Source organism: Macrobrachium rosenbergii, chromosome 6, assembly GCF_040412425.1.
Source record: "Macrobrachium rosenbergii isolate ZJJX-2024 chromosome 6, ASM4041242v1, whole genome shotgun sequence".
NCBI lineage: Eukaryota > Metazoa > Arthropoda > Malacostraca > Decapoda > Palaemonidae > Macrobrachium > Macrobrachium rosenbergii.
Window position 1 is genome coordinate 30,395,715 of NC_089746.1, and position 15,797 is coordinate 30,411,511.

Genomic DNA, 15,797 nt, shown 5'->3' on the forward strand with positions numbered 1-15,797 from the left:
TATATATATATATATATATATATAGAGAGAGAGAGAGAGAGAGAGAGAGAGAGAGAGAGAGAGAGAGAGAGAGAGAGAGAGAGAGAGAGTGAGTTTATATATACCACAATAGTATAAAATCTAGAAATGATAATACTCTCTATTAATGATATAATAATTGATAAAAAGATGCTAAGTAATCTGTCAGAAGAGAATTCATAAACAATGGCAAGTTGCGTATTTATACCTTTCACAGTAGGAAGACTTCTAATTTTTCCTCACCTCTGACGTATGCTTCTCGAGTTCTATCTGATGATTAATTAACAGCTTCACAAAAATTTCGTCTAATCGTCGTGAGAGAATTTGTGAACAAATAAACACAGGTTTCAGTGGTTGCATTTTTAACGTTGCTATGGAACTTTGTTTTCAACACCACAGGTTTATGGTGAGGAGTTTATACACACACACACATACATGCACAGAGAGAGAGAGAGAGAGAGAGAGAGAGAGAGAGAGAGAGATTTTAAAGAGAGAGAGAGATGAATTGAAAAATACAGATAAGGCGGATTCTTTTTCATTCTGCTGTCTGCTTATTTGATTTTCGCACCGTATTTTTTTTCACTTCTACCTTAGACTCTCTAAATGATATTTTATAATCAAAACATCATATTTTACTGTATGCTAATTTTAAAACAACGAAGAAGAAAATGAATAAGATATAAATGAAAATACAGATAAGGCGGACGTGCATCTTTCGTCCTGTCATCTTTCGAATATTTTGTTGATATCCTTACGTTAGATAAAGTGTTCTAACGTCAGCACGGTCTCTTGCTCTTTAGAGCAGCTCATGAGCGCCTGATTTCAACTGTGAGGATGATGGTCTTTTTGGAGAAGGATAAAAAAGACGAAATTGTTTGCCTCAACTAAATAAATTTTTCCATAGCTCGACAACAATCTCTGGAACGACGACGATGCTTACTAAATTATCTCACAGTTTCTGAAGGTTCTTTTAAATTAAGAAAAATAAAATGCAAAATTATTCACCGAGAGTGAGGCAATCTTTTCAAAACTCAACAAAAATTCCAGGAACGACGTTGGCTTGGATCAGGAATCGCAAATATATCTAATCTTTCGCAGAGGTCAAGGGTCAACTAATAAAAATATCATCTGAAATTCTCTTTCTCTCTCTCCTGGAGGTGAAATTCCCGGCCCCCACCCTCACCCCTCCTCAGCCTGTGTTCTTCTACCCCTCCTACCTCCCTCCCCCGGCGTACTAGTAATTTTCATTACTGTCATAACTTATAATTTGTACAAAACAGGGTTGGCAGCAAACGCTCCTTCCAAGTAGTAAAGAGGGCCGAGCCCTCCGTGTGAATGAGAAAAACCTCGTCCGTGATGTCAGGCTAAATCGAATATACGAGGCTCTTAGCGCTGATCTTCCATGAAGAGATTCAGCTCTCTCTCTCTCTCTCTCTCTCTCCATCGTCAGATACAGTTCATTTCAAATGAACAAAGTTATATATAGCTAGTTGAATAGAAAGACGCTAGGTGTAGTACAGTGTTACACAGGAGTGGAGGAGGAAAATGTGATAATTTTCATTATTTTGATAACGAATGACGATGCAAATATTTAAGAACGTTCACAGAAAAGATCCTGTTCTGACATTGATTAAATTTTGGCGCGAATTGGTTAAAGAATTTTATTGGTATTCTTTACTCGTTCTCTTTGGAATCTGTGATGGCGCGTTTTCTATGTACGGTCACAAGGGACTCTCTCGTAAACATAATTATTTACTTGACAAAGACAAACTCTATCATTTGTTCTCTTTCCTGACTCATTTTGATTAAATTAATTATATTTCTTTATGTTTTTCAGGTTAACAACGGAAGAAGTGGTTCATCTCATAATTTTATTCTGACAATTTTAGCAACATGACTACTCAAGATGCAATTTGTTATCTTGTTTTCGTTATGGCTCCCTGTTTCTACAATGCTTTGTATTTTTCCCACGACGTCTTTTCTTTTCACCATTCCTTCTTCACATCTGCCATAAGCATCTTCTTCAACTTTACCTACGAGTGATTCGTCTGTCTGTTTGGTCTTTCAGAAGAAAAAATTTACAACAAAATTCAATTTTTTTTTAAAGACTACTATGTATAATTTTTATTTTTTTTCACAAAGCGAGTTTTTTTTTTAACTAAGCTCAATATGCATCGTTTTAAAGAAATTACCTCTTTGCTTTCATTTTTTCCTAACAAATAAAAAAATTTGTAGCAGCAGCTGTCGTTTATAAATCAAGCCATCTGTGCTAAGGCATCAAATATTCTACTTTGCCTACTTCGCAACAAAAATAAGGATAATTTAAGAAGCATCCAAACTGGCGACAAGGTGCAGCTGAAATATACTTCTAAGTAAATGCTGTCTGCCACTGCCATTTTCTCTCAAGAGAGAATCAAGAATACATCTCTCACGAGATGAATTCTTGATTCCTTCGTGCTAGCTTCCTTGTCTGCCCCTCTAAGAATCAGTAGGAGTCATTGCTCTGACGAAACTGTTTAATCTACAACATAAATATCTATAGCTTCCTATTCGGAGATGACCCTGACAACTTCAAAGAATCTGTTCAGCAGCTGAATGAAAGTAAAAAAATGGTATCTGCATAATTCTGTCTAGAAACCGCCTATTGTATCGGATAACTCCGTCACTGCAACCACTGGTAAGAAAACCTATGCGCTCTGATTAAATATAAAAAAGATAAAAAGCATATTAAATTAATATAGGATTTAGAATAAAAGATACGTGTTTTAGTCCGTCATTCCAAGGGCCTGCATAGAATAAAAGGGGTCAAAATTTGCAAAAAACGTAAAATTCAAAGCCTTACCTTATGACTGATCTGCATTCCTTCTCAGTACTAGGTGAGAAACTTCGAGGTAGCCAGGTAAAGTTCTGTAAAGAGAATGAGTTAAATGAAATGCCTAATAAAGTTGCTCCCCTTATACATCAGGTCGTGAACAGACAATCCCTTCAAAGTCGTGAGAGAACAATTTATTTATTTATTTATTGAGTCAGACTAGCAAAGTCAAACATCGAAACAGTAAGGCATTTTTTTCGCTTTACTAACAACATTTTTTATACAATATTTTTTGTCAAGTATCTGATAGAAAAGGTAGCTTTTCAGGTCGTGAGTCAGTTAGTTATTTCCATGATCATCTAAAGCAAATGTGTTTTGTTACTTTATATCCATTTCAATATAAGAATTTTCTTTCCTAAAAATTGATTTAGTTTACAAATTTCCTTGAAAGAAAAGAAGAGTATACAAAAAATCGCACGAGCATAGCTAGTGACACCCGCAGCTATATGTTTTCGAATCCAGGCAAGAACCCTGTCGTGATTTATAAACTTAGCGAGAGTTCTTGCAGATTATTAGCATAATCAAAGCGGGCCTTCGGTATGAATCATCTGAAAAGGAGACCCCCCGCAGCTATTTACAAACGATGGTCTAAAATTTCTAAAACTGCTTGATGAACCAAAGATCAACAGAAACGTTAAAAATACAGTTTCTGGTTAGAATGAGTTCATCTCGATCGTTATCAGCTGGACATTGAACTGATGTGGATTTAAATAACATCGCCTTCCTTTTCATCTGTGGTCGATTAGGAATATCTAAGTTTGCATCACGAATAGATACGCTAATACTGGATACAATTATAAATTTAAAATAATTTTAATCATATGGATTCATTCGTTTTAAGGTATGTGCCATTTAAAAAAGAAGTTATTTTAGTCATTCTCAGACGATGCAAGATTCCAAGTACGTGTGTGACTTAGATATACTTTTAAAAGGACCCGTCTGTGACGTACACGTGCAATGTCGTACATGTGTAAATCTCGGAAAACAGTGACGGGCGTTTACATTTGGGAATGCGGAGAGCTCAGACGAGTGTTGTTTGTTATTTCAGACCGTTGTCACTGGTCTTCATAATACATGTAATAAAACTGGGAGAATAATTCAACGTTGGAGGTCCTAGTCGATTTTTTTTGAGCGGGAGGATGATATGCAAGAAGACTGTCTCATGTCAGATGATTTGGTATCTAAAGATTTGATAGAAGTTTATGATTTAAGGGGATACTTAACTGTTGACGAATTTGGTAAAAGTCTATGATTTAAGAGGAACTTAAATTTTGATGAAACTGAAACTCTGATAGAGTTAGAGGCTTTCCTATAATAAGGAACGATATTAATTAAGTGACTCATGCGACTGGATTATGTACTTAAATATGGATGATTACAAAGCCTTTGCATATTGCAAAACTACCGTAAATGCAACTAAGTGGGCCTGTTACCCTGGCAGGTAGTTCATAGTATGTGGATATTTATTTCGCGTCCGAAAGAGTGTGAGGCAGTTCTGGTGCTCAAACTATCCACTTTTTATTTGTGCTGTTATTTACTGCTGCTGCGTGTCCAGCTTCTTACACAGCATCAATGATACTGAAATATTCTACAGTCTTGGCTTGAGGGTTCCTTCTTAAGGATATATTCAAAAGTATTTAGTTATATTTTTGCTTTTTTATATATTTATTTATATAATTAGCCTATGTATGTACCATGTGGATAATAATTATAATATAAGTTTATGTAATAATAATAATAATAATAATAATAATAATAATAATAATTAACAATATTTCGCGTATATATGGTGATATTAATAAACATCCAAGAGTAAAACTGGCAAGATGTCATAAACCACATACTGTTATCAGTTAGCTGAGAGTAGAAAGATGAAAAAGAAGAAGAATAAAAAGGCACCAGCTAGATCTCATGAAGACCTCCTTTGTTGTAATACACAGTACAAAGCACTGTATGACCGTTTGATCATTACTCTCAACTTCAAGAGATGTTACGTATTCAATAAAAGATAAAGGAACCCACACGAAGCCACGTTAGTTTAAAAAAAAAAAATTTTTTTTACTTTTATTTTTTCTCAACGTCCAGCTGAGCATTCTCACTTAGTCAGACCAGAGAGACTACAAGTATTTACTGTCTCGGGTTCCATCTCAATCATTCTTCGGCTCGTATCTGCTTGATAAAGCACTTGACCAAAAGTCTTCTGTGGTTGGTCACGTTGTTCGCAAGACACCTGGGAAGAAAAGTTTCCTTGTATTCCCTACTTCATCGTACACGCGGTCGAGATTGCAGCGCATAAACATAGAGCACTCGCTCATTCATAACTAAAGTTTCCTCATTACAATCACTCGGGCACGATGTCGTCAGGGCAAGCAACTGACGGATGGGCTTTCTCCTACAATGGCGTTCTTCACTCAGCGTCACACAGAGAACATTTTGTAACTAACGTATTCTGTTTATTCACTTGATTCCTGTCTGCTTATCTAGTGATAACTTTAGTGGGTTTTATTTGCCCGTATGATATAATGGTATACTTGAAATAACGAAATGCCTTATATAAAGCAGCATACTTCAATATATCCGAAGTCACCGACCATACGTGTTTCAGTGCCAGTAAAAAGAAATCAGTCAATTATTAAACTGATAAAAACAATTATTATAAACATACAACAGGGGTGACCTAATTTTTGAATTCTTGACTTCGTCTAGGTCCTCAGATCTTATATTATTTTCGTAAGAAGGGAGTCATAGCAGCTATACATCCTTCAGATTGCGTCATTGCCTAGAGAATCGAAATATGTAAAACTGAAGCCAGTTTGTAAATCCCCTGAAATCTATGGCTAGAAGCTTCGCTCCTTATTCAAACGTTAAAGTTGACTTTTTTGCCTATCTCTCTACTTATTAAATTATTTTTTTAAAGCTGCGAGACAAGGAAAAGGAAAGGAGAAAATATAAAGTACTGCTTATATGTATTGAGGAATCTTTTTAGAATTGCAGGGGATCCTCTACATATGTCTTATTTCCGGGTCAAACGTGTGTTTAAAGACATCCAGTTTCTCGAAATTGTATTTCCTTTAAATAATATTTCTATACAGATTTTATTGTTAACAATTTATTTCCATAAAGTGTCGCAGTTATTACTGCTGATCCATAGATACTAGGCACTGAGGATTTTATGGTGACAAACTGACAACCGAATTTACGGATAACCTTCTTACTTTAGTTTTTTTTTTTTTTTTTTTTTTTTTTGTTAAGATCCTGATGCTAAAGTTAGAACCGGAGAAGTCAGCCTTGATTTATCCTGGATCAGATGTCACCCCGATAACATGCTAGATTTTTTGCAACTCTCTGTAGAAGGATGAACCAACATTGCAACGAATATTTGATTATATATTAAAGTATCCAAATCGTGTTGGATTTTTCAGTATTATATAAAGCTTTGAATTTATCAATTAAAAGTTTTTAAATTTTGTAAAGTATTTTTTAAATACTAAGGATAACGGTTGATGTTTATGTATATACACTGTATATATATACTGTATATGTAACATAATATACACACACACACACACACATATATATATATATATATATATATATATATATATATATATATATATATATATATATATATATATATGTTTGTGTATGTGTATATGTGTATGTATAACAGAATCACGAAAATATGGAACATGATGAATATATAAATGAAGACAATGCCACCAAGGAAAGTGAAACGGCGGGTGGTGCTAGGCCTTTCGACTGCTAAGTAAAGGACATTGAGTCGAAAGGCCCAGCACCACTCCGTCGTTTCACTTTCCTTCGTGGCATTGCCTTAATTTTTACGTGTATATATACAAATATATATGCATATGTATAAATACACACACACACACACACACACACACACATACATACATACATATATATATATATATATATATATATATATATATATATATATATATATATATATATATATATATATATATACATGAAATCCTAATGACACGTGATGTATTTATGTAGATTTACCGTAGGGAAAATGAAACGCTGGTTATATTCTTTCGTTTTAAATATAAATTGTTTAATTTTCTTTGTGATAGCCTATATATATTTAAGTATATATATATATTTTATATATATATATATATATATATATATATATATATATATATATATATATATATATATATATATATATATATATATATATATATATATATATATATACAGTATATATAATGTATATATCAGAAAACTAAATATACAAAAAAGGAACAAAATTCAAAACATGCAATCCTATTTCTTCTAGCTTGCCGTTAAAAAGAAAGTATTCACAGCGCAGCTTACAGCACATAGCTCATGCCATCGCAGATGAAGATGTACGCGATCCTTAAAGCAGAGAAATCTTAAAAATTCGAGGAGAAAGATTTGGCTCGAGTCAGACAAATATACTGTATATTCATATTAATGGCTGAAGTCGGACAACCCACTCCTGGATTCTCTGTTACGTAAGATTTCGTGTTTGTGTCATTTTGGTAATTGATTTATGGGGGATGGTGTAAATGGGTTTAAAGGTTCATACTCAGAATAATGCTAAAGAGCATGTTATCTTAGAAAATAGCGCCATTTTATACAGCAACTGGCACAGAAGGAGTAAAATTCTCTGGGGCATACCGTGATCACCTCATCCCCTCCCCGTTTTTGGGACCGAGCAAATGCCTCAAAGAAAATAGATTTTTCTTAAGAACTTGCAGAGATATTGCACACCAAAGTTCACCAAAAGGCGGCAGCTACTTATATAGTAAACAGTGCTTCAATGAAAATCGCTTCTTTGTTCAGCAACCGGCTACAGTTCTTCTGATGCCTTCCACAGACCACTTGCTAAAAGTACAACTGAACCGATTACAAACAAGTACGAAATGATAAACTACAACACACGAAGAATCAAATGGTATAATCATTTGAGCACAATTTTTCATCTATTATTCACCTGCTCTACTTTGTAGGCTCTCCAGCGGATTCATTCAAATGCATGACAATTTACTGACGATGCACCAAGGGTAAATTCAGACTCAGACGCCCACTTCTAAAATAAAAGTTTCGTCAAAAAATGTACACATGGGCTGTAATGACTCAGATTTTGATTTAAGGAAACTAGACCGACCACGTGGAAATGCATACGTTTACCTTGTACCACATATACCATACAATCAATAAGGAAAATCAGCTAACAATTGAACGTAGGAAAATTACACGTTAATTATAACTTTCTACTTGGTTTATGGAATTAGTCTGTCAAGCTAAGAACTGAAGGGACACTTTCGGTCATTGGAAAAGATGGGCTGGAATGGTTGGACAGCAAGATAAGAAATTCAGACAAAACAGATGAAGTATTAGGATCTATAGGTGGAACTGAAAGAAAACTCCACGGTTGCACTTGGAAGTAATAGTTAGAGAGGTTGGACAGCAAGACTGAAGAAAGGATGGGAATGAACATAAAGAAATGGCTAAGGGACATTAGAAATATCTTTTGACAATGCCTGCACTGTACCACGCGAGGTGCACTGACTATACTAACCCCCTACGGGAAAAATTTGTTTCCTTTACTCCATTTATCCCTGACTCCAGCAAGCAAGCTAATGACTGACCATTCGAGAAGAGACGAGCAAGCACACACACGCTGCATTGTTTTGTTCGAGCTTGACCTTCAGGATGCTGTGATGCTATCTCGCAGAGTGTTTATCAGTTTGCTTACAAAAGTTAGCCCACGTTGTGTTGGGTTTATTGGTCTGACATGGTTGCACAACCACCTGTGATTACATGCGCCCTCTATGTAAAAGTCTTCTCTACTTATTTGTTCGGGCTTTGGGACAGACGTCATCGATATTAAAAAAAAATAATAGAGCCAGAACTTCAATTTCTCAAGAATTTTTCAGAAGCATAACTCAAAAGTCAGCCGTAAACTGTTGATGAGGAAATTTGTCGTTAAGTTTTCGTGATTGCCCCTTTTTTTTTTTGTCCATGTTTATTCTCTCTTTCCTTATTGCACTAAACTATTTGATCTTGTTATTGTCTCCATGATAAGAGATGATTGTTTTTATACTGAAGAGGGGAAATTCCGATGACGAAGCTAGAACACCGCTGTGAGCCAAGTTGCTGCCGAACTCACATATTAGTGTTAAAGAAGATTTAAAGCTTTCTGAATACATATCTGAGCTATCTATGAGTTCTGTTATTTTCACAATACAACTGTAATGGGTTTTTTTATCAATTTAGAAAATACCACACTAAATATACGTAAATATAGTTGTATAAATATATAAGTAAAAATATATAATTAAGATTTCAATGTGAATATATCAGATGTTATAAGTAACTATGATAAGTACACCAAAAAATAAAGATTTTCTCTTAATTTCATTAAAAAAAAGACTAAAGTAATCTGTGACGTGTAATGTGCTCTTTTCTCTCTCTCTCTCTCTCTCTCTCTCTCTCTCTCTCTCTCTCTCTCTCTCTCTCTCTCTCTCTCTCTCTCATATATATATATACAGTATATATATATATATATATATATATATATATATATATATATATATATATATATATATATGTGTGTGTGTGTGTGTGTGTGTGTGTGTGTGTGTGATCACATTACATGTCACAAGTTTATTTTTGTCCTTTTAATGAAATTAAAAATATTTCATTTTAAATACAAAGCTTCGTTACTTATGATGTTATATATTCACATTGAAATTTTAAATATATATATATTTTTATTGTTTAAAAATTATGATAAAAACATAAATGTTGTATGCATCGATTAGTTGTCAGTGACATACAGGACATTTATACGTCAAATTCTATATATTTTCCGTCCTTTTTCAATGTTATTAAAGGAGAAATAAACGTAAATATACATATGAAACCATAAGCTATGTTCATGAAAATAACTTGTTGTCAACTGAACTGTTATTATAACAGATATCATATGTATGTTTACGTTTATTTCTCCTTTAATAACATTGAAAAAAGATGGAAAATATATAGAATTTGGAGTATAAATGTCCCCGCATGTCACTGACAACTAATCAGTGCATACAGCATTTATGTTTTTATCATAATTTTAGAAAAAATTGTAAAAAATATATATTCAAAATTTCAATGTGAATACATGTACTGTATATAACATCATAAGTAACGAAGCTTTGTATTTAAAAAATGAAATATTTTTTTATTTCATTAAGAAAGACAAAAATAAACTTGTGATGTGTAATGTGCTCACTCACACACACACTCACACACACACACACACACACACACACACACACACACACACACATATATATATATATATATATATATATATATATATATATATATATATATATATATATATATATATATATATATATATATATATATACATATATATATATATATATATATATATATATATATATATATATATATATATATATATATATATATAAATAATCGAAGAGCACATTACACGTCACAGGTTGTTTTTGTCTTTTTAATGAAATAAAGAGAAAATCTTTATATTTTTCTGTGCTTATCTTCGTTACTTATAACGTTTGATATATTCACAGTGAAATCTTAAATATATATTTTTACTTGAACTTGCTGATGACTGATATATTTATATCTGTCACCTGGACTGCATTTTAAAATAATGTAACATTCGACAGAATTGAACTTTTTAAAAAAGAAGCCAAGGAAGGTATCTATCTATCTATCTATCTATCTATCTATCTATATATATATATATATATATATATATATATATATATATATATATATATATATATATATATATATATATATATGTGTGTGTGTGTGTGTGTGTGTGTGTGTGTGTGTGTGTATTTTCGGAGTTCACTAATCAATAGTTATTGATCTATAAAGAACAGAATATTAAAACGCATGTACATATCGTATATCTTCATGAATATGTATATGTATATATTCATAGATGCATTATGGCTTTAATAAAATACACTACACGATCTTATCTTATTAAGCTGAGGCCTAGGAAAAAGGTTACTAAGATAAAAGGTAAGAAATTTTCAACTAGAATAACAATATATTCAGCTAGTTTCCACGGAACCAAAAATTCCGCATAGTATAAAATGGTATGATTAATATATACATGCTTATATGATAATAAAATGTGTAGATAGAAATCCATATGTACTAATGATTGTTCTTTAATCATTTTGTAAGACACAGATGTATTACTGAAACCCTGACACTTAATATTCCTAATCCATATTGATAACGTATTTAAACCTTGACTTTTTTACTAGTTTTTTTATAAGGTTATAAATAACTTCTTGTCTTCCTCAAGTTGAGAATTCTTTGTAAGAAAACTGTCTATTCGGACAATGGGTCGATGGATAATAAAAATAAATATGCAAAACCATATTCAAAATGAGAAACGTCTGCAGCTTAATTTATGGCTGTTGTTTATTTTCACACCATCATTATAGCCGACGCATGCCTGGAGAAGGATTAATATTTTTTTTTCTCGCCACGCTTCCGTAACCGGTTTGGACACTTCAAACGAAAAAATATGTAAAAATAAAAATCTCGAGGAATAATGGAGGCGCGGAACTAAGATCTAACTAACTCTGCAAATGCAGACAACGAAAGAGCTACAAACACGGTAGCACTGGCGGTTTTAAAAGCAGTCATCAGCACTTCTTCTTCTGCATTCCATCTGCAGTTCCTCGCTTTTAATTTACAGTTCCCTTGACGGACGGCTATTATATTCTCCTATTGTTAAGCGCTGATATTTGTCTATTCAGATGTATATCTGGATGTAACAATGCCTGCTTCGAGACGTGTTCAAAGAGAAGCAAGTGTAAAAACGCACCAAATGAAGATAAACCTCTTGTCTCGTCGCTCGCCAGTATTATATTCAACTTAAATCCCCTGGAAGAGAGTCGCTTTACTTCTTTTGGTTTAGTAAACGATTTTTCTTGGCTCTGTAGCGCTGCTATTGCTTCTCTCTGTCTGTCTGTCTCCCTTCATATGTAACTAGTTAAAGACATCTATAAAAAGTCTGTGTGTAGTATCAAAGCTGTTTTCGAAAATTTTAATACATACTACATTCATATGGACGAGATTGCTGGTGCTTTTATCTTGTGAGTCATAGACAAATATTTTGATGCTCTCTCTCTCTGTCTCCCAAGTCAGACGTGTCTACAAAATAAGCTTATTTACAGTACCAGTGCTAGCTCCGAATCTTTTAGTAAGTGCTACATTTAAAACTTGTTCGCACTGAAAATGACAAGATTATAGCTATTTTTATTTATGAGAGGCGAGTTTTTTTTCCCCAGTGAATTTAGGTGTTACAAAACCACAATAGGTCACCTGGTGAGGAACGGTCAAGTAATGTTGAACTGCGACGTAAATAGTTGGCTGACATCCTTTGGATCCCTTTGCCTCTCGGAGCACTGAGTTTATTATTTGGTACTCAACACCCTTCAAAGGCGCTCTTGTTCCGATACCCTGAGACTTCAATAAAACAATTGGATTTGTTGCAAGTGTTTCTTTCTGAGCTCCAGTAGTCTTTGAAGCACACACACATGTATATACTGAATGAATGAATATATATATATATATATATATATATATATATATATATATATATATATATATATATATATATATATATATATATATATATATATATATATACACATGTAGCAAAGAGTTGTACGTGGTAAGATTCACAATGAAATGCATGTTACAAAACAGTGTATTTAAAGTATATATTTAAAATATATATTGTACATATATCTTTTTAATATACTAAGTTTTGTAACATGCATTTCATTATGGATCTTACCTCACAATTCTGAGAAGTACGAAATAGTACGTTTATTATTTCATATATATATGTATGTATGTGTATATATACATACATACATATATATATATATAATATATATATATATATATATATATATATATATATATATATATATATAATATATATATACAAACAAATATATGTTTATATATGTATGTATGTGTGAACTTTCAACATCTACTCGTTTCCTCTATAAAGGGTGGCTTCCAAGAAAAGAAAGGACAGTGATTACTGACACGTTTACCTTTAGATTGCTAAATCGTGGATGAAGTCCTTGCGTAGAAAGTTTCTACGACACTAACTGCTTCCTAGACACACACAGAAGACTCGCCAGCAGCACATCGAGCCCCCTACACACAATGTTCCAGGCACATCTTGCACTCTCTTTCGCCTTCTACAGTAGATGTTGAGGCCACCCCTTTCCATTACCTCTTTCACTCCAGCTTTTTATCTATTTCTAGGTTTTCCTATTCTCCTTCCTGTCAACACTCCGGATTGAATGCTCTTTTGCTCTTTCACCAAACTATCATCATCCATTTTTTCACATGAGCAAACCCTCTCAAAACATTCTGATCCACTCTTTACCCTAAGCTAATCCTTTACCACTGCTTTTAAGTATCTTCATATTTCTCACCCGTCAGATCTTCAAATATTTCAAATACCTATCTTCCACTTCAGCATCCAAACTTGACTTCCATAGATTAGAGTTGGTACAACACCCTTTTCATTCGTTCCAACACTGACTTTTATAGACACTTCACGCTTCTTCCCAATCTTATGCACATGTCCTGCTGCCTTTCGTGTTTCACCTACTCGTCTCTTCTCTTATCCTACCCATCATCCAAAATATTAACTCCTAAATATTTGTAAGGACCTACAGCTTCAGTTCTCTCACTGTCCGTAATAACAGTCAGACTCGTCTTCTAGGCTCCCATTTGCCCTCAAAGCCTTACTCTGCTCCTGATTACAATTAACTCGCTAGAGCCTCTGGCAACGCTTTAGAATGCTTTCATCTATCTGTGCAGTTTCTTTTCTCTATCCCCAATCAGTACAATAGTTTCCTCGACAAACAACAACCAATTCACACGCTATTCATGACCCATTTTCTTCTGTAACAACTCAGCATCTATACCTACTGTCAAATGACTACTCGCATCACTTGATCCTTAAAATATTAAACAACCGTAAAGAAAAAGCACACCTTTGCCTAGGCCACATTTTTGCACCAGTCCAGCGACCGTCCCTCTTGCGAAAAATCTTAATTATAATTCACTTTCGTCATAAAACCTTTTATCACTCTCAGCAATTTACCCTCTACACAATACATCCTACGCGCAATTTTTTTTTTTATCTTTATCTTATGTCTTTTTCATTTTGGAGGGGTTGGCACCAGAAGGGTATAGTTTTATGGTCCCTCATCAAGTCTCTTCGGGGTAAATAAAACAAAAGAAAATCTGATGAAAAAAGGTACAGAATTGTTAGATATCCGTGAGTGACGCAAGATAATCTCCATTGGTGATGTGCCCTGCAAACAATTACACTAAAAATGTTTTCATTTTTCTTTACAAAGCACAAGACACAAGATCAAAACGCGACTATTTGCTAAAGAGTATCTAGTATTTAAGAACTAACAGTTGTGACTTTAAAAGAACTTTGGATTTAACCTTAGTCTCGGTCATTTGTAAGTTTGTTCTCGATAGTATACAAAGTAAGCCTTTGGTTTTTCCTTTCTATACCAAGTTATTGGGCAAATGGATTTTATACAGTGATAAATATATAAATATATTTATATATAAAATGTATATATATAAATAATACACACACACATATATATATATATATATATATATATATATATATATATATATATATATATATATATATATATATATATATATATATATATATATATATATATATATATATATATATATATATATGTATGTACATATTGCAAGAAGTGCAGTAAAGGTATATGCATACATACATATATATCTATATATAACATACATATATGTATGTATACATATATATGTAATATATATGTAATATATATGTGTATGAACTGAGCAAAAGATATGACACATGTAAATATATATATATATATATATATATATATATATATATATATATATATATATATATATATATATATATATATATATATATATATATATATATATATATATATATATATATATATATATGCAAAAAAATGAAAGAAGTACAGTAAAAGAAAAATAATGCATTAAAGTCTTGTATTGCAGAACTGAACCTGTGATATAGAGACACTTGCACTTGACAATCCCCACTATTATTTAAACCATTCGGCGACGAATCCTCCTTGTAAATTTGATCTTCGCAAGATAAACTTTACTGGGGTAGGACAGAGCTTTTTCCTTGCCAGAGACTGGCCTTTGCCCCATGACGTCATCTAAAACTGTAACTAGTTTTAACAGATTTTAGAGTGCTCCTAAGCGCAGGACTTTTCCCTCGACTCAAAGTTTTGCATATTACACTTTATGCATAAGACCCAAAACACCAACACAAGACTCATACACACACACGCACACACTCACACTAAATATACATACATACATAAACTACATATATATATATATATATATATATATATATATATATATATATATATATATATATATATTATATAATGTATGCATTATGTACGTATCGATGGATGGATGTATTTGATAATTTTCATAACAGGGGATGAATCCAATGGAAAAAGGCAATTGTGACTTTCACATTCATATTTCACTTGTTGAATTATATATATATATATATATATATATATATATATATATATATATATATATATATATATATATATATATATATATATATATATATATATATATATATATATATATATATATATATATATATACTGAAGACCAGCAGCAAATAAAATATCATTTTCATCTTTTCTCCAACAGAAACTGAAAGTATCGGCATCCAGGTGTTTCTACTGAATAAATTATGCAG

General features: G+C 32.5%; 1 protein-coding gene across 1 annotated transcript in view; it reads right to left on the reverse strand.

Annotated features, from left to right (window-relative positions):
* LOC136839415 (protein Wnt-10a-like) overlaps positions 1 to 15,797 on the reverse strand; it is a 305,294-nt gene that overhangs the window by 175,132 nt on the left and 114,365 nt on the right. The window contains exon 2 of the mRNA XM_067105428.1: positions 2,861 to 2,925. The gene's annotated coding sequence lies outside the window, so the exon portion shown is untranslated. The remainder of the gene's footprint in view (positions 1 to 2,860; positions 2,926 to 15,797) is intronic.